Source organism: Sus scrofa, chromosome 15 (assembly GCF_000003025.6).
Source record: "Sus scrofa isolate TJ Tabasco breed Duroc chromosome 15, Sscrofa11.1, whole genome shotgun sequence".
NCBI lineage: Eukaryota > Metazoa > Chordata > Mammalia > Artiodactyla > Suidae > Sus > Sus scrofa.
This window is the reverse complement of record NC_010457.5, coordinates 15,356,274-15,381,207: the sequence shown is the minus strand read 5'-3', so window position 1 is coordinate 15,381,207 and position 24,934 is coordinate 15,356,274. Positions and strand designations below refer to the sequence as shown.

At 41.2% G+C, this 24,934-nt stretch overlaps 1 protein-coding gene across 1 annotated transcript in view; it reads left to right on the top strand.

Annotated features, from left to right (window-relative positions):
- The window catches only part of THSD7B (thrombospondin type 1 domain containing 7B), a 1,521,641-nt gene that overhangs the window by 229,428 nt on the left and 1,267,279 nt on the right, over positions 1–24,934 (top strand).

The window sequence follows — 24,934 nt, the reverse complement described above, 5'->3', positions numbered from 1 at the left end:
GGCTATGGCACTTGTCTCTCTAAAAACTCAGGCTTGGGGGAAGACTTGCCTATGTGTACCCATAATAAGGTGGAGAATTCCATTCATTCAGGTCTACAAGGTGCTTTCTGGCAAGATGAGTACTCAGAGACTCAAGATGAGCAGCCCTTCCCCAGGGGATGGGTGTGGCAAGGAGGCTGTCCTATCAGGAGCCCGGGTGCTGGAGCAGAGGCAGCTTCTGTGTAAGGGAATGGAGAATATAGTGGGGGGGGGTGAGAAAGAGATTTTTAGCAAACGGTTATGCATGGGAAGCTTTGAGGAGAGTGACAGATGTCTAAAGAGGATTTTCATGAGGCTTTCCTATGGATTGTATGGTATAATCCTCACCTTTCTCCAGCAAAGTCCTTTAAGGAAAACATGGCCAATTTGGGGGATGGCAGGTATTTTGGAAGGCCTGGTGCAGAGTGCATCTCAATGGCAAATGGGAGGTAAGGTTGACCAGATGTCCAGGCAGCTCACCTGTCTTGCTGTCCATATCACAGCCCATATTTCTCCTTTCCCTATTTGGTTAGAATACACTTTTAGCAAAATTTATGCATTCTAAATAATTTTTATTTCACAAATTAATCTTTTTAATACATTCCACTAGCTAATATTATTTAGTTTTGCTTTTTTTATTTGTAGTTTTTATTGTATAATCTTTATGATGTAATCCCACTGTTTATTAATCTTGGCCACCTCTTCTAGTTCTAACATTTTAAGTGTGCACCGTTCAACTTAATCAAGTTTGTATCCCAGCATTTTTCGACTTTGCTGGTATTCATTCCAGCATGTTTTAAGCTAATACTTGCTTATGGCTTTTACTTTTTACTTTTTCAAAATGGTTTTTGTCCTTTTAACTTATTTCTTATTATTGTCACAGATGGCTGTGTTGATGTCTAGTCTCCTGTCCTACCTGTCTTTTCTTCCTTCCACAGTCCCTGGCAGTGCTGTGGCAGAGTGGGTGACCCTGAATCTTTGCTGAGAGAGTGATGGAATGCATGATTCATTCATGTCAATTCAATTACTGGGTCTTGGCCAGTCTACCTCCCTGCCACTTAAAAACCACCAGCTTATTCCTTCTGTCACCACCATTTCTCAATTTGGGCCCCACACAACCTCTTAATGGCATCCTGTCTCCTTTTCTCTCCAATTTACTCTCCACCCTGCAGCATAGAGATAGTCCTAAAATGTAGGGAAAAAATATATAAACATGCTTGCATTTAGTTTTAGGTAATGAATTAGCACATATAGCATTTTGTAATTGCAAGAATTAAATATATATGCTTCTGATTTTTAAAAATAATTCATGTTAGTTTTTAAGAAGTATCCCTACCATGGAAAATTTCTCACCTATGAGTGAAAGTAGAATGAATAGTATAATGAGTCCTCATGTACCCATCACCTGCCTTCAATGATTATTGACACTTAGCATTATCAACAGTTTACCATTTTCTCATCAATCTGTCTTTTTAGTTTCGTATTTTGCTTGAGTGGCAAATGTTTATATTTTGTAATTCTCAGACCTTACGTCATTTGCAGCGTGACAATTCTTGAACACAAATCTGGACCTATCACTTGTCTTCCTAAAACCTTTCTATGTCGCTCCAAGGTGCAGGATTGGGTGCAAACACTGCAGTCTGCACCCACCAGCCTTGGCTTATCAGCAACCTCATCCATTGCTCCTCATCCCCCTTACACTCAGTCTCTTGAACTTCTTGCTTTTCCTCAACTTTCCATCCTCTCTCTCTGCCTGCAGGCCTTTATACTTGCTGACATCTTTGCCCCAGAGTGGAGGGGTCCAGTCTCTCCCACCCTGCCCCATCCCTTGTACACATCTTATTTCCTTCTGGTATCTTTTTTCTTTTACCTTAGACCATTTTGTTTATTTATTTATTTATTTATTTGTTGTTGTTATTTTTTAATAGTTATTTCCCCAATGCAACTTTTTTTCTACTGTACAGCATGGTGACCCAATTACACATACATGTACACATTTTATTTTCACCCATTATCATGCTCCGTCATAAGTGACAAGACATGGTTCCCAGTGCTACATAACAGGATCTCATTGCTAATCCATTCCAAAGGTAATAGTTTGTATTAATCCCAAGCTCCCCAACCACTCCACTCCCTCCCCCTCCCCTTTGGCAACCACAAGTCTATTCTGCAAATCCATGATTTTCTTTTCTGTGGAAAGGTTCATTTGTGCCTTATAGTAGATTCTAGGTATAAGTGATATCATATGGTGTTTGTCTTTCTCCTTCTGGTATTTGATCTGGTTTCAAGGTCCTGTGCCCTGGGAAACCCTCCTGAGTCCCCTTCTTTGACTCATCTCTCTTCTGCTTTTCCAACTATAACACATGGTCTTCTCTTGCCAATCTTTTGTCATTGCCTTGTTTACATATTTATTTGCCTCCTAGGCCCTGAAATCCTTGATGGTAGGCTGTTTATGTCCCCCTCCTTGTAATTATAGGAAATAGTGAATCAAGAGGCAGTTGACCTCATCCTTGGGGATGTCCTAGCTGCCTGGATGGAGATGCTCCCGACACCCCTCTCTCACCCATTCATTGTGCATGTCACCATTCATTGTCATTCCCATGTCAACACTTACCTCACTCAACCTGGGACAACATTGGTGAGAAGTAGGGGCAAGCCAGCATATCCATGGATCCCTTCTCTCTGCTTTCCTGCTGGGTCGGGGACTTTCTGAGGCATAAGAGACATGGGCGCCCCCAATAGTGTGGGCTGCTCCGGGCTGGTGCCCATCCTTGTCTGGGACCTGGGGACTGGGAAGCATGTGCTGGATCTGCATGTGGAGAAGGTGATAGGCAGAGTCACAAAATGGCTTTTTACACAGATGTCCAAGGCTGTCCTCTGGAAGTTGGTCAGCAAGTCTGACAAAGGGCTCTCTGGTCTCCATGGAACTGCTTTTTGTTAGAGGCATAAATGTTGTACTGTTTGCTGCCTTAGCCATTGTGTGAGAACAGAGCGCATTCTTTAGCGGGGGCTGTGTCTTCCACCCGCCTTGCACACATCTGTGGAGGGATGATGATGTGAGCCAGTGAATGGTCCCTCTGCTTCCTAGATAGGGCAGACTTTTTCCACCCACATGTCATCTCTTTCTGAGAATATGGTCTGAAAACTAGGTCATCTATTGTAAAAAAAAAAAAAAAGGTGGTAATTGAGAGTATTGGGGTCTCATTTTAGAGGGAGTGGGCCTCCTTAACTATTTTATTACTACAGCTACACTTGCTTTTTTTTTTGACAAGGGGAGGTGATGGCAAAGGTTGTATTAATAAGCTAGATGATGGTTTCTGGACCTGAATTTTTCTTTCTTTTTTTTTAGGGCCACATCTGTGGCATATGGAAGTTCCCAAGCTAGGGGATGAATCGGAGCTGCTGCCGCCAGCCTACACCATAGCCACAGCAATGCTCGATCCAAGCCATGTCAGCGAACTACACCGCAGCATGCAGCAACACCGGATCCTTAACCCACTGAGCGAGACATCCTCATGGATACTAGATGGGTTATTAACCTGCTGAGCCACAGCGGGAACTCTATGGACTTGAATTTTTAATCAGCAGAATCTCACCTTCAAGAACAAGTTATGTTTCCTTGTGCCCTTTTGCGATCTACCTAAAAGAAGCCCACTCACTTCCCTGCATGATCCTTTAGCTTGGCTTCTTTAGGATGGGATACCTTTTGGCAAATGGGCCATGTAGACAGAATAGGCTTAGAAAAAAGCTGCAAGTTTTGGTTGGATTCTTTTCATGTATGTAGTCAATTGTCACAGCTGGATGGGATGGTAGTGACCTCTTAGGGTCTCCTGTCTTTGTTTTCCAATTGGAAAGGGCTCAGAGAGGCAAGTCTGCAGGCCAGCCTGCTAAGCAGGCGGCAGAGCTGGTGGGGGGACCCAGGTTCTGCTCTTCCCTGTTTGGGGATCTGACGCTTGCCACCTTCTCATGATGGGGCCTGACGTCAGGGCAGCCAGGGAGGGTTGGGTGACCTCACACCCATAGGAAATGCTGAGTCATGCTTGCTGAATGACAGGACAACCTTGGCACAGCCTGGCTGCACCCTCCAGATGTGGATTATGTGGCCTCCTCACATTTCCTTTAGACCTAAGATCCACTTAGCTCACCCATCTGGACATGACGTCACCTGGGCAGCAGTCCCAAAGTGCATGGGACTCACCACTTGCTTTCCATCCTGCCCTCCTCCAGAGGTCTTTGACACCAGGCCTCCTCCTCTTGCATCCTCTGCTTACCTATTCTAGACAAGTCAAGTCAAGACCATTCACAATTCCCAGAGGTACCTAATTGCATTTTCCTGTGGCTTCTTCACTGAGGGCTATTGTCATTAATATTGGTGAGGAAAACCCACCATTAAAAGCTTGCGATGCTCCTACAGTTTTTGCCGTGGCTCAACAGGTTAAGAACTTGACATAGTGTCTGTGAAGATGCAGATTTGATTCCTGGCTTCACTCAGTGGGTTACGGATCCAGCATTGCCACAAGCTGCCACGTAGGTTGCAGATACAGCTTGGATCCAGTGTTGCTGTGGCTGTGGCGTAGGCCTGCAGCTGTAGCTCTGATTCAACCCCTAGCCCAGAAACTTCCATATGACACGTGTGGCCATGAAATTTTTTTTAATTAAAAAAAAATAAAAAAATTAAAAGCCTTCTTAAAAAAGGTAATTTATTTCTTTGAACTCCCACAAATATGGTCCAATGACCCTTCCTGATAAGTACTTTTCATGCTGACTACATCTTCTTTAATTAGACCGTGCAGGGGACCAAGTAGCCTGCCTAGTCCGTGGTTCTGTGTCTTTGTGTGGAAGCTGCCAGCTTCAGATGGGGACCTCACTGAGGAGGATGACATGAGGGTTGTGCCTCATAGCCCCATCTTGCTCTGTATGTGTGATGTTCTGGTTGAGCTGGATAATTTTCATAAGTAAAGGAAAAACCATAATCAGCAAAATAATGCCTCAGCTCTGGAGATTCCTTAAAAAGCAAAGAAGAATCCCAAAGAGTATATTTGAGCTGGTTAATAAGGAAGCCAAGTACAATGGGTCTGTATATAACCGGCTCCAACATTCTTTCAATAGATAATTACCACGTGTTTTCCAATCTGCCCCTGGGAAACATGCTAGGTAGAATAGATTGAGAAGAAAAGAATGGTGCTTGCTGCACAATATATTAGGTTGATACCAGTTAATACTTGAGTAGGCTGCTTGCAGGATGATTGGAAGGTGCCAGATGCTCTCAGCACAGTCAAACCAAAGTGATTGTTTAAGCTCTTTTGTTCTTTTAGCTACCTCTGTACACACAGGTCTGTGCAGTGTGCAGAACATATAAAGCTATTAAGACTCCCTGGCTTAGGGTTGGAGGTCTCACTAGACTCAACCAGGGAAATCCCTAGATAGGTGGAAAAATGATTTGTTTCCATCTGCCCCCAGTGCCGGGGGCAGTACCAGAGGCTTTTTCTCCCCTGTTGGGGTTGGTGGGGGCCTTGGAAGGGGCCCGGTGGTACTGGAATTAATGTCGCGCAGGTTGCTATCAGCCTAAACAGTCTCCAAGCTCTGTTCCCCCTCCTTTTTCTTCCTTATTTGGAAAGAAAAGAATATTTGGAAACTGGGAATAGAATGTGAATACAGTCACTTAGAATCCTACTATTTTACTTTTTAAAAAACTTTTTATGCATATCAATTTTTGGTTTTGTGCTCATAAAACAACATACATGTATGTTTTTATACTTATAATTAGGGTACACATACATTTCGGAATTCTGATCTTTTCTCCCACATATCACATTTCCCCACAGGTTTTACTGAGTTTCACACTAGTCAGCTTAAAGTAAGGCTGCCTAATATTTCACTATGATGGTGTATCAGAATTTAAATAAGCACAGATAGGTCTATGAGGTACCCAGTGCAATGACTTCCGTTTATGTATTATCTCCTTTGTTTGTTCATTCATTCATTGAATAGCACTTATCAAACATCTGTTGTGTGTGTCAGTGTTGGAGAGAAGGAGACAAATAAGAAATAGTCATTGCCTTTAAGAAGTGTCCAGCAAGTGACAGGGAAACGAAGTGTCATCATTAAAAGAGAAATAGTTTTTTTCTATTCGCAATACATCTGATGCCAAATGCATGGGACGTGTTCCCATACCAACCAATTTCCACCTCTCTGGACAGACTTCTCTCTATTAAACCTTACAAGGGATGCAGTGTAACTGGTCCTTCTGAGTGGAATCCTCTTGTCAGAGCCACAGGTATATTGGAGCTGAAGGTGCTGTGGGGATGCTTGTTAAGTGCAGCTCCTCCCCATAGGTCAGAGAGGCCTGGAAATCTACATTTTAACGAACACCAGGTGATTCTGATGCAGAGAGCTCATGGTCTTTTTTTTTTTTAATTAGGAGCCCATTTAAATTTATTTTTAAAAACATTTTACTGTGGAAATCTTTGAAAGTACATAAAAAAGAACAGAATAAGGAATCCCATATATGGTCATTCATTTCCAGCAATTAGCAACACGTTTTCCTAATGTTTTATCTGCTTATCCCTCTAATTTTTTGGGGGGGGGACTAGAGTATTTTAAAGCAATTTTCAGACATTATTTCCCTCATATGTATCATGGACTTTTTTTTACATTATCAAATCTAACATAATTAATGATAGTTTTTAACATCCTCTAATACTCCATTATTGTTCAAATTTCCCTAATTGTCTCAAAAATGTCCTTTTAGAGTTTTTGTTTTTAGGATCCAAAAAAGACCCCTTACACTGTTTTTGGTTGTTTTATTTCTAAAACCTGAGACTTTTCCTTTTTTTTAAGACCTGTGCTATATATTTATTGAAGTAGGTCCTATGTCCTGTACAATTTCCTGGATCACATCTTGAGTAACACTGATCTTTCTTAAAGTTATTAACTATCTTTCTTTCTGGATAATTCTACTGTGGAGTTGGTTAGCCCTTGCACAGACTCACAGCTTTCATGGGTGAGGATGTTGGCCACACGGTGAACAAAATTTCTAGGGAGATTTTGGTTCACTCACTCACATTCATTCCACTGCTTATTCATCTTTCTCAATTGACCAATATTAATAAATGGCAAACCTTCTACAGATTCAGTGGTGTAAAACAAAGTTCCTGCCTTCCAGAGGATAAACACCAAATCTAACCAGGCCAGTGGGAGTGCAGTGAGTTCTGGATGCTGGGGACACAGTGTGGAGGAAGGAGCTATGGCGAGAGAGGTATCATTTTCCCCATCCTACTGTATTTGTTACTTTTGGATCTTATCATTTCTTTTAAGACCATGAAAAATCTTCATGGTAAGTGAAACAACACAGAACTGAATAAATTCAGGTTAGACAATTTCTCTCCTACCCACTTGTCAAGTTACAAAAAAAAATGCACAACTTGAGAGTTGTGAGTTAAGTTTATTTGGGGCAAAGTGAGGACCATAGCCCAGGAGGCTGCATTTCAGAGAGCTCTGAGGAGCTGCTCCAGAGAAGTAGGGGGAGGTACATATCTGTGATTTTGGTGAAGGGGGAGGTACATACAGCCAACTATACATTTTGCAGAATGTTGCTGCTAGTCACGAGGAGCAGATATCACTATTAAGGATTTTAGTACTCTTGTAGATACAAGGGATGCAGGAATTGGGTTCATAAATCTTTTCCTAAAAATATCTAGCTATCTGAAGGCCTCTTGGTCCTGGGGCCATGAGATGCCTGCAGCACTGGAAGCTGGAGGGTGGCATGCTCACTCCATGTGGGGACTTGTATGGCCATGGTGTGACCCAGGGATGATGAAGGGCCACTGAACTAGGCCACTAGCTGTGGGACTGGAGAGAGGGGACACATGCGACAAAGGTGGTGAGGAGTGTCCTTTTCTCACTGAGGGATTCTTAACCCCACTTCTGGAGACATACTGTTGGCTGGTCATCACCTCCCTTGCACCACTGCAGTAACTGGGGCACCCACATGGTGTGCTCATGCAGCCCTCAGGTGGGTGGCTGCAGCTGCTTGCCACACCCTCTCAGCAGGGTTCTGTGTGGGCATCCATGCCCAGCAGGACCCATGATCGTTAATAATGACAAACAGGGCTGGGAGGGAAATGGCAGTATGCGTGTGCCACTCCTGGCCCAGCTGCCATGGAGGGCAGTGGCAGTGAGGGCCCAGGCAGCTTGGGCTACTCCAAGAGTCGAGGCAGCAGCATTAAAGCGCTGGCTTTGGAGTTGGAGATATCTGGGTTCATACCTTGGCTTTACAACCTGTGCAATCTTGAATCAGTGATTGAACTGTTCTGACCTCGGCTTCTGCAGGTGTGAAGAAGAGTTATCCCCTTCTCCTGGGCTAATGACGTGAGGGAAGGACCTCAGAGCAAGTAGCACAGTGCCTGGCATGTGGCCAGGTGTTCTTGTTATATCATGAAATCATGTCATGTGTCTGTCCCCAGGCTGTGAAGCAGGATGGTTTTGAGACCGTAAGGCCCTTGGGAAGGAGGCTGCTGACCAAGGGGCAGCTGGGAATGGTTCTTGGCTAATGTCAGCACCTCTCTTCTCTCCCTGTCTTATCCTCTGGGCCGTGATAAATCTTTATGGTGAGTAAAACAACACAGAACTGAATAAATTCAGGCTAGACAATTTTGCTCTGGTTTTTGCTTTTCACACCTGCTATGCAATCTTTGATGTGCATTTTAATGAAGATTTGACCCAGGGAAAGGCCTGGCTGGGAGGTTTGCATTTCATATTGTCTGCCTGTCAGTCCATCAGGCCTGACAGTGCTGGGCACCCACCACATGTCCCACATAACCCTTGGTATGTCACTATCCATGCCTTGGTGCTCAGAGGGACACCGTATTTATAGCATCATGTCCATTTGTCTCCTGCCTTAACCTTGAAATGGTGGCTTTAACTTATTTTGTTAACCCTGCCTGGGGGACAGTCGGCTGTTCCTAGCATCCCTTTACCACCCTCTTCCATTTCTCTGCCAAGACACTTCTTTGTCTCCGGGGAAGAACTGTTTTGTCTCCACTCACTCACACCCTGATTGGAAACACTGCCTGCAGGGGTGGCAAGCTGTTCTGGGAGTGGAATATGCCAGGGGTTCCAAGTCTGTTTTTCTGAAGCAGTTATTTATGTGTGAAATTGGGGACCGGAGGAACCACTCAATAGCCATGTTTTTCCTTGGAAAGAGAGGTGTTGACCTTGTTAATATTGAATCACTTGCTGCAGCTTCTTGTTTAGTGTTTTATGGAGCCCAGTAGCAATTTTTGCTTCTTGAACCTTGGGTTATTAAATTGGGGCCCCTGTTAGACTTGCTACTTATTATGCTAGGGTTCCCTAGGACAATGTTTGGTGGCCCAGGTATAGCTAAGGGGGAAGGTAGCAGTGGCCTCTTTCTTCTAATTGCTTTTAAGATAGTGGCATGATGGTTTGTAAGACTGTGTGGGAGGGAGTTTCTTTCATGGCTCAGTGATTAACAAACCCAACTAGGGTCTATGAGGATGTGGGTTTGATCCATGGCCTCACTCAGTGGGTTAAGGATCTGGAGTTGCTGCCAGCTGCAGTGAAGGTCACAGATGCAGCTCGGATCTGGTGTTGCTGTGGCTGTGGTGTAGGCCTGCAGCTGCAGCTCCAATTTGAGCCCTAGCCCGGAAACTTCCATATGTTGCAGATGTGGCTGTTAAGAAAAAAAATGGACGACTATTTGGGAAACACCTTTGGGAAACAGTGTGAAATAAGCAATTGAAATATCATTGGGCAGGTGCTCAGATGAGGGGAAAGGTGGCCTATGAGGGCTGCCACTTTTATGTGCTTCCTCATCCCACCAGTGAAAGGCGTAGGCCTGACTCAGCCCTGGCTCACACTCTCCACACCTTTTCAGGTGCCTGGGTTTCATGTTGGTCTTTTGTAGTATATGGTTTTCTAAGCTTTGAGACATGGTAAGCTTTTTTTCTTCTCTTTCACAGCAACTTGACTTCAACCTAAAATTTTGTGTCATCCCCCTTGCTAGAGAGAATAAATTCAAAAGAGAAGGAGAGGACGGTCATGGGAACTGGGAGATGAGGGAGAGCCACAGCCATAGCAACACCAGGTCTAAGCCGCATCTGTGACCTACACCACAGCTTGTGGCAATGCCAGATCCTTAACCCACTGATCGAGGCCAGGGATCAAACTCACGTCCTCATAGATATTAATGGTGTCTTAACCCATACAACAGGAACTCCTAATTCCTACTATCTTCAGGCTATTTTAAGTATTTGGTCACCTTTCTGTCTGTATGACCAGTTTCCCCTCATCACTGCTGCCCCACTCCTCTCATGGACACTCCCTGCATCCCCCTTGAGCTCTGACACCCAAGCTGGCACCTACTGCTGCCCTGGCCTGCACATATGCTGCTTATTCCACTGGGCTCGGATACCCCATGTGATCCACTTTCCTACACAGATGAGTTCCTTCCCCTGCCCAGACTTTGACACTTCGTGCTGGCTGTGCCTATCATGAATCCTGGAAGATGTCCTCATGTAGCTATAGCTCTGATACCCTGCACCACTGCCCTTGCCCAGCTTAGGCTCTGAACTCACATGCGGGGGCTGGACCACCAACCCGTCTCCATCTCTCATGAGTACCTTACTCACCGAATCTGGACTGTTCCCCTTTCGCATGGGGGTGCCTTCCTCACCTTGGTAAAAATTCCAACATCCCAATATGGACCACTTCAAATTCCTTTCCCATCCAGGACTTTTTTGTTTGTTTGCTTGTTTGTCTTTTTAGGACTGCACCCAAGGCATATGGAAGCTCCCAGGCTAGAGGTCAAATCCAAGCTATAGCTGCCGACCTATGCCACAGCTCACGGCCACACCGGAGCCTTAGCCCACAGAGTGAGGCTAGCGATTGAACCTGCATCCTCATGGAGACAACGTTGAGTCCTTAATCTGCTGAGCCACAATAGGAACTGTGGAAATTTGACTCATATGGTAGGATAGAATTATTTTTTCTTGGTTCTATGACAATCCTTGGTTTTTAAATCTGCACAACATCATTACCTTGTTATTTTTATTGTTCATGTCATAGTTGGGTTATATCTGTACCTTTCCTGCACGTTTCTCATCCTCACTAGACACACTAATGTCTCTGATTCATATCCTGAGGGTTTTTCCCTTCTCTAGTGCTCAGATCTTTGGGCTTGGGTCACCACTTCAGAGGCAGCATCTAAGATGGAAAAAAAGAAGCTGTCTGTAAAGGTGTCAGATGAAAGAGTCAGATGCAAGATTTGGAAGCAAGTTTGCTGAATGAATTTTCCTGTTTCTGTGAACTACGTATGGCTGAAATGGGGAGGAAGGGGGCGGACTTTGAACAAAAGAAGAAAGAGAGGGAACCCCTCAGGCCGGGATTGGAGGAGGGATGATGACGTGACCCTTTTGTAGAAGGCACCAGGGAATTGAGTAGGTGGACTTAGCTGTCCCTCTTGTTGCTTTCGCCAACAGCCCTGAGTGCCTGGGTCAAAGGGCACTTGTCTGGATTATGGAGATTCTGCCCAGTCTCTTTCCCTGTCGCAATCATAACTTACTGCTGGTCATGGGCCAGGGTAATCTTTGGGGATAGAGACAAAGGGAATTGTAACCCTCATGGGGTCAACATGGTGGTGTGAACAGAAAGCCTTGTCTCTTGGGCCCAGTGGGGTCTGGACAGAACTGGTGGGAAATTGTTGCTTGGGATAAGACAGTAGTGAGCTCCTGCTACTTGTTGTATTGTTGTTATTGTCATAGATGTACAAGGAAACTAAAATATTAATATAGAATGGTACAGCATGAATAGAAAAATTCCCCCATCGCAGTTCTCTTAGTGTTATTAAGCATAATTCTCAATAATAAACAATGCCCAATTCATTGGTTTATCAGCTTTAAGTTGTATTTATTGATGCCTTAGTTAAACAAATGAGGATAAAATTCATTTCAGTTACCCTTTTAATCTGATCCCTCTTCCTTCCTTTTTTTTTTTTTTTTTTTTACTAAGGTCTAGTTGATTTATAATATTATATACATTTTAGGTGGACAAGATAGGATTCAGTTTTTAAAGATTACACTCTGTTTATAGTTACTATAAAATATTGACTACATTCTCTATGCTGTATATATATCCTTGTAGCTTATTTATTTTATACATAGTAGTTCATACCTCTCAATCGCCTACCCCTACCTTGTTCCTCTGCTCTTCAGTCTTCCCAATGGTAACTACTAGTTTGATTTTATATTGGTGAGTCTGTTCATGTTTTATCATACGCACTAGTTTGTTTTGTTTTTAGATTCCATGCGCAAGTGATATCATATGGTATTTGTCTTTCTCTGACTTATTTTACTAGGCATAATACCCTCCAAGTCCATCTATGTTGTTGCAAATGGAAAAATTGTATTTTTTTTATGGCTGGGTGGTATTCCAGTGTGTGTGCTTGTGTGTGTTTTTATCTTTTCATCTATTGATGGGTGCTTATGTTGCCTCCGTATCTTAGTTATTTTAAATAGTGCTGCTATGAATCTTAGGGTGCGTGTATTTTTTTGAATTAGTGCTTTTTTCTTTTTTTAATATATATTCAGGAGTGAAGTGGCTGGATCATATGATAGCTCTATTTTTAGTTTTTTGAGAAATCTGCTTTCTGTTTCCCACAGTAGTTGGCTACACAAAATTACATTCTCCCCAGTAGTTTATGAGGGTTCCCTTTTCTCCACGTCCTTACCAACATTTGTTATTTGTGGTCTTTTTGAGGATAGACGTTCTGACAGACATGAGGTGATATCTCATCTGACAGTTCATGAAGTTCAGCATCTTTTCATGTGCCTGTTGGCCATCTGTGTGTTTTCTTTGGAAAAATGTCTATTTAGGTCTGCTTAAAAAAAATTTTTTTTTGATACTGTGTTGTGTGAGTCATTTCTATATTTTGAATATTCACCCTTTATGGGTCATATTATTCAAAAATATTTTCTCCTATTCAACAGGTTTTGTTTTGTTGATGGTTTCCTTTGCTGGGCAAAAGTTTTAAAGTTTAATTAAGTCCCAATTTGTTTATTTTTGCTTTTTTTGCCTTTGCCTTAGAGGACAGATCCAAAAAATAAAAAAAAAATAGGTACAATTTATGTCAGTGTTCCACTTAGATTTTCTTCTAGGAGTTGTATGGGTTCTTGTCTTACCTGTAGGTCTTTAATCCAATTTGAGTTTATTTTTGTATATGGTATGAGAAAATGTTCTAATTTGATTCTTTAACATATGGCTGTCCAGTTTTCACAGCACCACTTTTGGAAAAGACTCTTTTCTCCATTGCATATTCTTGCCTCTTTTGTTGTAGATTAATTGACCATAAATGCATGAGTTTACTTTTGGGCTCTCTATTCTGTTCCGTTGATCTGTGTGTCTATTTTTTGTGCCAATACCATACTGGTTTGATTCCTGCAGTTTTATAGTTTATTCTAAACTCAGGGAGTGTAATACCTCCAGCTCTGTTTGCTTTTGCTACTTGGGGTCTTCTGTGTTTCCATACAAATTTTGAATTTATTTGCTCTAATTCTGTGAAAAATGTCATTATTATTTTGACAGGGGTTGCACTGACTCTGTAGATTGCCTTGGGTAGTATGGTCATTTTAACAATATTAACTCTTCTAATCCAAGAACACAATATATCTTTTCATCTCTTTGTATCTTCTTCAATTTCTTTCATCAGTGTCTTATAGTTTTCCTACTACAGGTCTTTTACCACCTTAAGTAGGTTTATTCCTAGGTATTTTATTCTTTTTGATGTGATGGTAACGAACTCTGTTTAGCATTTCTTGTAGGGCATGTCTGGTGGTGATGAAATATCTTAGCATTTGTTTGTCTAGGAACGTCTTTATCTATATGTCCTACAGTTTTGAAGGACAATTTGGCTGGGTATGGAATGCTTTTTTAAAATTTTACAATTTTTTATGGCCACACTGTTGGCATATGGAAGTTCCTAACGCAGGGATTGAATCCTAGCCACAGCTACAACAATGCTGGATCCTTTTAACCCACTGTGCTGAACTGGGCATCAAACCTACACTTCTGCAGTGACTCGAGCATACAGATTCTTAGCCAACTATGCCACAGCAAGAACTCCTGGATATAGTATTCTTGGTTGACAGTTTGTACTTTCAGCACTTTGAATGTATCATCTTCCTCCCTCCTGGCCTACAAGTTTTCTGCTGAAAAACTTACTGAGAGTATTTTGGGGTTCTGTTGTCTATGGTGAGTCATCTTTCTCTTGCTGGCTTCCAGATTTCTCTCTTTGTCTTCTTTTAACATTTTGAGTTTACTGTATCTTGGGGATAACCTTTTTTTTTTTTTTTTTTTTTGTCTTTTGTTGTTGTTGTTGTTGCTATTTCTTGGGCTGCTCCCGCGGCATATGGAGGTTCCCAGGCTAGGGGTCGAATCGGAGCTGCAGCCACCGGCCTACGCCAGAGCCACAGCAACACGGGATCCGAGCCGCGTCTGCAACCTACACCACAGCTCACGGCAATGCCGGATCGTTAACCCACTGAGCAAGGGCAGGGACCGAACCCGCAACCTCATGGTTCCTAGTCGGATTCATTAACCACTGCGCCACGATGGGAACTCCGGGATAACCTTTGAATTTATCCTGCTTAAATTCCTTTGAATTTTCTGTGTCCAGATGTCTATATCTCTCTTTTCACTAAATTTGGGATATTTTCATCTCTTATTTTTTTATTTGTGGGAGCAGTTGTAACCAAGTCACAGGTCTGTTTTGAGATCTACTTTTAGACCAAGGTGGTTTGGCCTGCCTTTGGGGGCCAATGATGGGGACTTTTTCCTAGTGGGTCTCTGTGCTGGCAGGACTGTTTGCTTACTGTGCCTGTTGGGGGCCGGATCTGGGCCACAGTCAAAAGGTCTGGGCCACAGGGTCCACTTCTGAGACAAAGATTACCTGAGGCATAGGTGGACTTAACCCCTGCCACCCCATGTCCCTTAGTATGGAGCCGGTGGAAGGACCAAGCCAAATGGGACTGTACTCAAGTCTTCAGGGATACAGAGCTGCTTCTAAGTCTGTAGCTGGGGTGAAAGAAAGTCATTGAGTCAGCCACCTGGGCTCAGACCTGCCTTCTAAAAATGACCTACTTGGTCTTGGATTCCACTGGGTTTCACAGTCTACCTCCTGGATCCCAAAGTCCCCACGAGGTACTTTTTTTCATATATGGCTGCCAAATTATTGTTTCCGAGGGGGATATTTTGATGTCTTGCTAACATCACTCTTTTTTCCCTTTTTTTTCCACTCTCTAGTCTGGTTTATTTTCAATGTTTTCATCCAGCCATTCTATTGAATATTATATTTCTTAATTCTCTTAATTCTATATTTGATTTATTTCTTTTTCAGAAGTATTATCTTGTTTTCTGGAAATAAAACTTCAGTGAAACTAATTATATGTTTATAATTCTTTAAAAATTTTTCTTGAATTCAGTAGTCCTTTCAGGTTATTTCCTATTAGTTTATCTTTGGTCTCTCTGTTTTTGTTCAAGTGCCTGTTAACCCCTGGCTGTACATTTATATTTACAATGTAAAGGCTGGGTTGACTAATGAGTAGGCAAATGGGTTTCCTCTGTTAGTGCAGAACCAGATGAGGACTGAGAGTATATCTACCTATGTGGACAGGACTAGTCTACTGGAAGCCTACTTTAGGTTGTGCAAGTAGGAATCATCTGACCTCTGATGATCTTAGCTTTGGGATGTCAACCCCTGTGAGAGTACCAGCCTGCACCCATAAGATTACTCCTTTTCTTTAGTGAGCATTTCTGTAGCTGCAGTCTTGGGGAAAATTCAGTTACATTCTTCACAGACAGTTCTTCAACCAATGACCTTAATTCCTGTCCCTCATCTCACCTATATTGTGGATTCCTGCTCACTTTGAGGAGTTCTCTGTGAAGAAATGCTCCCACCTTCTCTGCAGTCTTCTTTGGTGCATTCTCTAAGCAGTACATTTCTGCTGTAGTTCATCCTGTTCACCTTCTTCTATCTTTTAGGAAATTTATTAGAAGCATTTATCTGCTGATCTCCCTTCCTACAAGTCTCAGCACTTTGAAGAATGTATTCCTTTTCTTATTGCTGCTAGAGTCTCTTTAAGACTTGGAGGATATACATGTGCCTTCAGTCTGACATTTTGAACTAGAAGAGATTTATTCATTTAATTTCATAGTTGGTGGAATATCTTTAAATTTTTCAACAGTATGTGAATGTTATAGTGTATAAAACCCTATGGACCTAAGTGTATCTTTCTGTTGTTTCCACACAGACAAGAATTCTTAGTTGGGTATAAAATTCTTGGCCCAAAATTCAGGACAAATTATTCCATATATTTCAGAAGAGAATTTGAGTCCATCCTATATGTGTTTTCCTTACAGGTGGCACACATTTTCCATGTGTTTCTGCTTATCAGTACATGTGAGATTTGTGGTATCTTTTAATTGTTCAAAAATTTAGCATGTTTACACTAGGTATATATTTCTTTTAAAATTATTTTTCCTGGAATGCAGTTTTGTTCACCTCTGTACACTTGGAATGTAGTAGGCACCCTTTAACAGCGTAAATGAATGAACAAAATATTCCATTTTAAGGTATCAGTTTCTGCTCAGTTTAGGAATATTTTATTTGATTATATCTTTGATATTCCTTCTTTGACAGTAATTCTGATATCTTTCTCATGATCTATTGTAATTCTTATTTTTTTCTTTGTAGTTGATTTGACTTTATAATTGCATCTCTGTTATTTACTGTCTCCATTGTGGATTTAAATTCTCTTAATGCATTCTAGTGTCCTTGCCATCTTCAAGTTATCATTTTCTTACATCTGCCATTCTTACATCTTGATGGTTTTCTATTCTGTTACACAAAGGCTTTGTCCCTATACCTTTCCAACAAAGATGCCCATCTTAATCATTCTCATCTGGTTTTAACAGTAAATCATATTGAAGTACCTATTTTCACCCAATGTCTTAAGTGTGATTTCTACCTGTTTTGTAGTGATTTTTCATAAATCTCGTTTTTTACCCTTTTGTTTTCTCCATGCTCAGAGTCAGTATATGTGTATAGAAGGATCAGAACTTGGCCCACAGTCTGTCCACTTTGGTGTTGGTCATATCTCCTTCTCAAGTGTAGTGCACACATGTGTCCTAACCCCAAGTCCAGTGTTATTAGGGTTTATTCTATGGGACTTTTCCTGGACTGGGTTAGGGTGTTCTTCTTCCTTCTCTGCCTGACCTAGCACCCATCTGGTGCATGTCCATTGAGTTTCTGCTTTTCTCTAATGTATCCTCGGTTTCTCTTAAGGTACTTTTATATCTCAGAATTTAATATACTTAAAAATTTTATTTTTATTTTTATTTTTTTGCTTTCTTCTAAGGCCATACTTATGGCATAAGGAAGTTCCCAGGCTAGGGGTTGAATTGGAGCTGTAGCTGCTGGACTACACCATACCATAGCAATTCCAGATCTGAGCTGCATCTGTGAGTTACACCACAACCCATGGCAACACCAGATCCTTAACCCACTGAACAAGGCCAGGGATCGAACCTGCATACTCATGAATGCTCATCAGATTTGTTTCCACTGAGCCATGACAGGAACTCCCGGAATTTAATATGCTAATGCTATCTTCCTTGATCTAAATTCCCTGTCTTCTCCCTATTATTTAGGAGTTATAACCTTCAACTGCTTATATAAAATGACCCACTAACTTCATTTGTACACCCATGTACATAGCGCATTATTCACATTATAGCCTCAAGTTGGAAGCCAAGTGTCCGTTGAGGATTGAGTGGATAAACAAAATATGATATACAGTGAAATAGGATACAGCGTTAAAAAAGATGGAATTCTGACACATGCTCCGACATTTTAGACAACAATGTAGACATTAAGTGAAATAATCTAGTTACTAAAGGACTAATACTATATGATTCATTTATATGAGGCACCTGGAGTGCCTCTTCCTTAGACATTGATAAACAGAAAGTAGAATGGTGGTTTTCAGGGGCTGGCGGGGGGCAGAGAGAAAGGGAAGTTATTTTCTTTTGGGTACAGAAATTGAGTTTGGAGAGATAAAAAAATTCTGGAGATGGATGGTGGCGATGGTTGTACAGCAATGTGAATGTACTTAATGCCACTGAACTGTACACCTAAAAATGGTTAAAATTGTAAATTTTATATTATATATATTTTACCACAATTTTAAAAATGATCACTAATTTGGGTAAGAAGGTATGTGCTATGGCAAATTCAGAAGGTGGAACCCATGCTTCAAAGACCTGGTTGGCACAGACCTTGTGTTGGAAACTAGGGAGCACACAGTGCAGGAAGAGGAGAAAGATTTTCTGACTTTCTCAACTCCTCCTTGATTTGGTATCAATTATCCAATGGGTGAATTTTTAAAATATGGATCACTCATGTTTGTGATTATTAGTTTTGATTATTGATTATTGACACCTTGATTATTAGTTTTGGTTTTAGCTTCAAGATTTGAGAATCTTATCTTTTCTCCTCCTCCTTTTTTTATTGGCTTTTTGGGGCTGCACCTGCGGTATATGGAGGTTCCCAGGCTAGGGGTTCAATTGGAGCTACAGCTGCTGGACTACTTCACAGCCACAGCAATATCAGATCCCAGCCATGTCTGCAAACTACACCACAGCTCACAGAAATGCTGGATCCTTAACCTGCTGAGTGAGGCCAGGGATGAAACCTGCAACCTCATGGTTCCTAGTCAGATTCGTTTCCACTGCACCATGATGGGAACACCAGAGAATCTTATTTTTTCTTGAAGTGTGTCTTCAGAGTCATTTCCATGAAAATATTGGAGAGGCCATTTTCACTAGAAGCCCCTTTTTATTATAATTTTGATGATTCAAGGTGCCATACTATAATATTTGACATTGGAATAATTTCTGGAAAAGTCTAGGCTACAGGGCAATGAAGTATTTTAGGACTTTTTCTTCCCTGAGTAAAGCACCAGTAAATCTGTGCTCAACCTCCATTTGCCAGGTAGAGTGAGGAAACCCAGCATAGTAATTATGGACTCAGACTGTTGTTTCTGTGATGAACCATGGAGAGATATAGGTATAGGCATAGTCCTTGCATTGGACCATCATTTACATTCTTGAGAACACACAATATTATGTTCAGAAGAAATCAGACCTAAATGGGGGGCCCTAGGCATGTGCCTAGTTTCCTTGAATTTGATTTTCTTATCTGTAAAATGTGTATAGTGTGGTGCATAGGGGCTGGAGAATAAGAATACCTTCCTTGGAGAATTGCTGTAAAGATTTACTAAGTGGAATATAGGTAAAGGGACTTATGTTTTATACATAGAAGGTGTTTAACTGGTGTTATTTTCCTTTCTCTTAAAAAGTGGGATTAAAAAATGAGAAGCTAAACCTCAAACCAAATATTCGCTTCCAGTGTGATAAGAGCATACTGTCCTTTCTCCTAAAAGGCAAATGTTCTGAAATGAGGAAGGTATAACTAAAATCATATGTGAATGGATTTTAATGTGGATTCTTACCTGTGTGGGCAGAATGCAGATTATCTCCAAACCTATGAGGAAACTAATATATTATACATATGTGAGTTTTAATTCTCATTTAATTAGTTCTTTGTCTACTCATGTTTTAAAAGTATAGTAAAGTACCTATTATCTAAGGCTACACATATGCCTATGAATATACATACACACATACATACCATACCACATAGCTTTCACGCTTTGATGATTCAAAGGCTCATGTAAATTTCTGCCACTATGTTTATCCTCCAGCCTTCCAAATATTATTTTTATGTTCTGATTAGGCATGAACTACTGCGATGTCTTTGGGCAAGAATTATAAACTTCCCAGAAAGGAAATTTGAATAATAATATTCTGATTTTACTTCTTTTTAAAGGCCATTCCATGGGCTGAAAGCCCTTCTACGTGTTTCCGCATCATTTTGTGAAAACGCCTATTATTTCACCTCTGAATTGTATTTAATTATTTATGTGACTGCTTCTCCCATAGATTACAAACTCCTTGAGAGCAGGGACTGTCTCATGCATTTCCATGTATGTACCGTACTGCACAGTTCCTGATCATGGCAGGCATTCAGTAAGTGTTGGTTGAGTTAAATTGAGCCCTGGCCATTACATTGAATTAGTATTCTCAGCCTCCTCCCCTTTTGCCTGAAGTTAAAAAGGATTATCACTATACAAAGATAAAACCTTGAATATTAGCCAGATGTCCCAAAGCAGTCTGGGGAGTGCTGGAATATTTTTTCATTATTTGGAAATGCTACTTAATGTTTCAAGAATCATTCAGGTTGACGACATCAGTTTCTTTTTGGTCTCAGATGCTCCAGAAGAGCTACTGAGTATACGGTTTCATCTTGTTTCCAGAAGTTCACATTTCAGACCTTTAGCATCATCTGTATGCATTATGACTTTTCTTTCATTTCTTTGTTTTTTCTTTTTACAGCTGCATCTGTGACATATAGAAGTTTCTAGGCTACAGCTGAATTGGAGCTGCATATGTGACTTATGTCCCAGCTTGCAGCAATGCTGGATCCTTAACCCATTGAGCAAGGCCAGGGATTGAACCACGTCCTCACGGAGGCTATGTTGGGTTCTTCACCTGCTGAGCCACACTGGAATCTCCAGCATTGTGACTTTTCAGTAATGAAACCCCATAGGGTCAAGTGCGGACCAGAAGCACCTCATCCTCAGTTCTACTGTCTAGTTATTGGTTTTATGATGAAATTCTTAAGTCTTGACATTGAGAAAGATTCAGGATGGTTTGATTCTCTTTTATCTAGTTGCTCTCCTTGGAGAATAGAAGGGGATTTTGACAATAATGAGTAGGAGCTCATGTTTGGTGACAGAACTTTGAGGAATGATTTCTGACTAGATTGAGATGGGCTGAGATTAGGCTCTGTTGTTATTAGCAAAGGGTCTAAGACTGTGAAAAGTCATCAGTAATAAGGCAGTTTTCCCATTGCGTTCTTTCAACATGAAGCAAATATTAAACCTACTAAATAAAGCAAGAACAATTGAACAACAAAAAACAAAAGCAAAACCCCCCAGCAATACGTTTTGAATGCACAAAAATAAGACATAATAGAACGCATTGTCAGCTAACACCCATCCTTCTGAAACTCTTCTAAAAACTTGCAGAGGAAGGGACACTTAAAAACTCATTCTATGAAGCCACAATCACCCTGATGCCAAAACCAAAGATACCACACACACACAAAAAGAAAACTACAGGCCAATTTCACTGATGAACATCGATGCAAAAATCCTCCACAAAATACTACCAAACCGAATCCAGCCATACATTATGAGGATTGTACATCATGATCAAGTGGGATTTATCCCAGGGATGCAAGGGGTCTTCAATATCTGCAAATCCATCTGTGTGATACACCACATTCGCAAACTGAAGAATAAAAACCAAATGATCCTCTCAATAGACGCAGAAAAAGCCTTTGACAAAATCCAACACCCATTTCTGATGAAATCCCTTAAGGAAGTGGGCGTAGACGGAACCTACCTCAACATGATAAGGGCCATATACGACAAACCCACAGCGAACATCATTCTCAATAATGAGAAGCTGAAAAAATTCCCATTGAGATAAGGAGCAAGACAAGGATGTCCGCTCTTGCCACTACTCCTCACCATAGTTTTGGAAGTCCTAGCCACCAGCCATCAGAGAAGAAAAGAAATAAAAGGAATCCAAACTGGAAAGGAAGAAGTAAAACTATCCCTATTTGCAGATGACATGATACTATACCCAGAGAATCCTAAAGACTCTACCAGAAAACTGTTAGAGCTCATCCATGAATTTGGCAAAGTTGCAGGATACAAAATTAATACACAGAAATAAATACTAACATTGAAAGAGCAGAAAGAGAAATTAGGGAAGTAATCCCATTTACCATCACATCCAAAAGAATAAAACACCTAGGAGTAAACCTACCTAAAGAGACAAAAGACCTGCACTCTGAAAATTATAAGCCACTGATGAAAGAAATCAAAGATAACACAAATAGATGGAAAGACATACCATGCTCGTGGATTGGAAGAGTTAGTATTATCAAAATGACTATACTACCTAAGGCAATCTACAGATTCAATGCAATCCCTATCAAATTACCAAGGACATTTTTCACAGAACTCGAGCAAAATATTTTGAAGTTTGTTTGGAAGCACAAAAGACCCAGAATAGCCAAAGACATCCTGAAAAAGAAACATGGAGCTGGAGGAATCAGGCTCCCGGACTTCACACTATACTGCAAGCAACAATCATCCAAACCGTATGATACTGGCACAAAGACAGAAATACAGACCAGTGGAACAGGATAGAAAGCCCAGAATTAAACCCATGCACCTACAGCCAACTCATCTATGACAAAGGAGGCAAGGATATACAATGGAGAAAAGATAGCCCATTCAATAAGTGGTGCTGGGAAAAACTGGACAGCCACATGGAAAAGAATGAAATTAGAACACTCCCTAACGCCATACACAAAAATAAACTCCAAATGGATTCAAGACCTAGATATAAGACCAGACGCTATAAAACTCTTAGTAGAGAGAAATCATAGGCCAAACTCTCTCTGACATAAACCACAGCAACATCTTCTCAGATCCTCCTCTTAGAGTATTGACAATAAAAACAAAAATAAACAAATGGGACCTAATCAAACGTCAAAGTTTCTGCACAGCAAAGGAAACCCTAAACAAAATGAAAAGACAACCCACAGAATGGGAGAAAATCTTTGCAAGTGCATCAACTGACAAGGGATTCACCTCCAAAATTTATTAACACCTCCTACCACTCAATACCAAGAAAACCAAACAACCCCATCAAAAAATGGGCAGAACAGACAGTTCTCCAAAGAAGACATACAGATGGCCAAGAAACACATGAAAAGATGTTCAACATCACTCGTTATTAGAGAAATGCAAATCAAAACCACATGAGGTACCACCTTACACCAGCCAGAATGGCCGCCATCCAAAAGTCTACAATCAAGAAGTGCTGGAAAGGTTGTGGAGAAAAAGGAACCCTAGTACACTGTGGGTGGGATTGTAAATTGGTGCAACCACTGTGGAAAACAGGATGGAGATGCCTCAGAACACTAAACATAGAACTACCATTTGATCCAGCAGTCCCACTCCTGGGCATCTGTCCAGAGAAAACCATGACTCAAAGAGACACATGTACTCTGATGTACATTGCAGCACTATTTTCAATAGCCGAGACATGGAAACAACCTAAATGTCCATCGACAGAGGAGTGGATCCAGAAGATGTGGTACCTACACACAATGGAATATTATTCAGCCATTAAAAGGAACAAAATAATGGCATTTTTAGCAACATGGATGGACCTAGAAACTATCATGCTAAGTGAAGCCAGCCATACAATGAGACACCAACATCAAATGCTTTCACTGACATGTAAAATCTGAACAAAGGACAGAATGAACTTCTTTGCAGAACAGATGCTGACTCACAGACTTTGAAAAACTTATGGTTTCCAAAGGAGACAGTTTGGGGGGTGGGGGGATGTGGTGGGGGTGTGGGATGGAAATCCTATAAAATTGGATTGTGATGATCATTGTACAACTATAAATGTAATAAATTCATTGAGGAATAAGAAAAAGAACTCATTGTCAGCTAAGAAATAATTTGTTTTGTCAACATCTGCAGTGAGAACGGCTAGGAAAATACAATCCAACATTTTAGTGTTTAGGTAATGTATAAGAGGAATTTACTACTGACTTGTAGGTAGGAATGTCCATAAATCTGGTCTCCCAGCCTTTTCAACCCCATATTGTCTAAATAGACTCAACTCAGAGAAGTGAGTCCGTTCCTTCTGAAGGTTCAATTTAAGGAATTTGCTGGTATAATCCTAGAGACAAGGATGACAATAAGCATGCCGTCGTACCAACAATGAAATCACAATTGATCAGAGAGGGGGGAGGGGAAATCTATCAACAGCTTAATAATGCATGAAAGGGTAAAAGTCAGACAGCAAGAGAAAATAATCCTTCTTTGCTGGAGAACTCTGGGATTTAGTACATGACAAAATTGAAACTCCAGATCATGGCCATGTAGATGGTGTGGTGTGAACAGTGAGGTATCCCCAGAACTCCATGACACAAGCTAGAAAAATCAGCCTTAAGTGGTGAGATGTGATATCTACAGAGGCATCTTCAAAAGCAGACCCCAAACCGGAAGAGCAGGGTATGACTACTGCCAGAAAGATGGATTAACTGGGCCAAGGAAAGATTTCTCCTAAGAGAAGGGGCTGTTGTCATGGGTTTAAAGGAAAGTTGGATTTAAGGACTCAGAATTTGGCTGGTGTATCCATGCTGTGCAGAGGATAAATGTGGAGCATCTGGGAGCCTAGCTGTTCAGCCTCCTTGGAAAAGTCTGCTTTCCCAGGAGAAGGCTTCAGGGGGGTCCCAGAGTGGCCTGGTGGGTATTTCAAGGTGTATTCTGGCCACCTGAGGCATCCATGTCTATATGGCCCTTTCCTCATCCTGTCAATAATCCAGCCAGGATTTTTAATCACTTCATCATCAGCTAGAATTATAACATCCCTACCTGCATTCTGACTACTGTTCCTATTAGAAGCTTAAAAACATTGGGATGTTTAAAAAATATTTAAAGTTTTTATCAGTGTAGTTTTTTTCTAAGAGCACTCCAAGAAATTCTCCCACATGGACATTAGTTACTTTTGACAAAAAATAATTAAAAATCCCTCATTTGCTTATTCTTTCATTAGACATATATTGAGCTGCTGTTGTATAGCCAGGCTGTGTTGGAGAACAGGGACATAGAAGTAGTAGTAT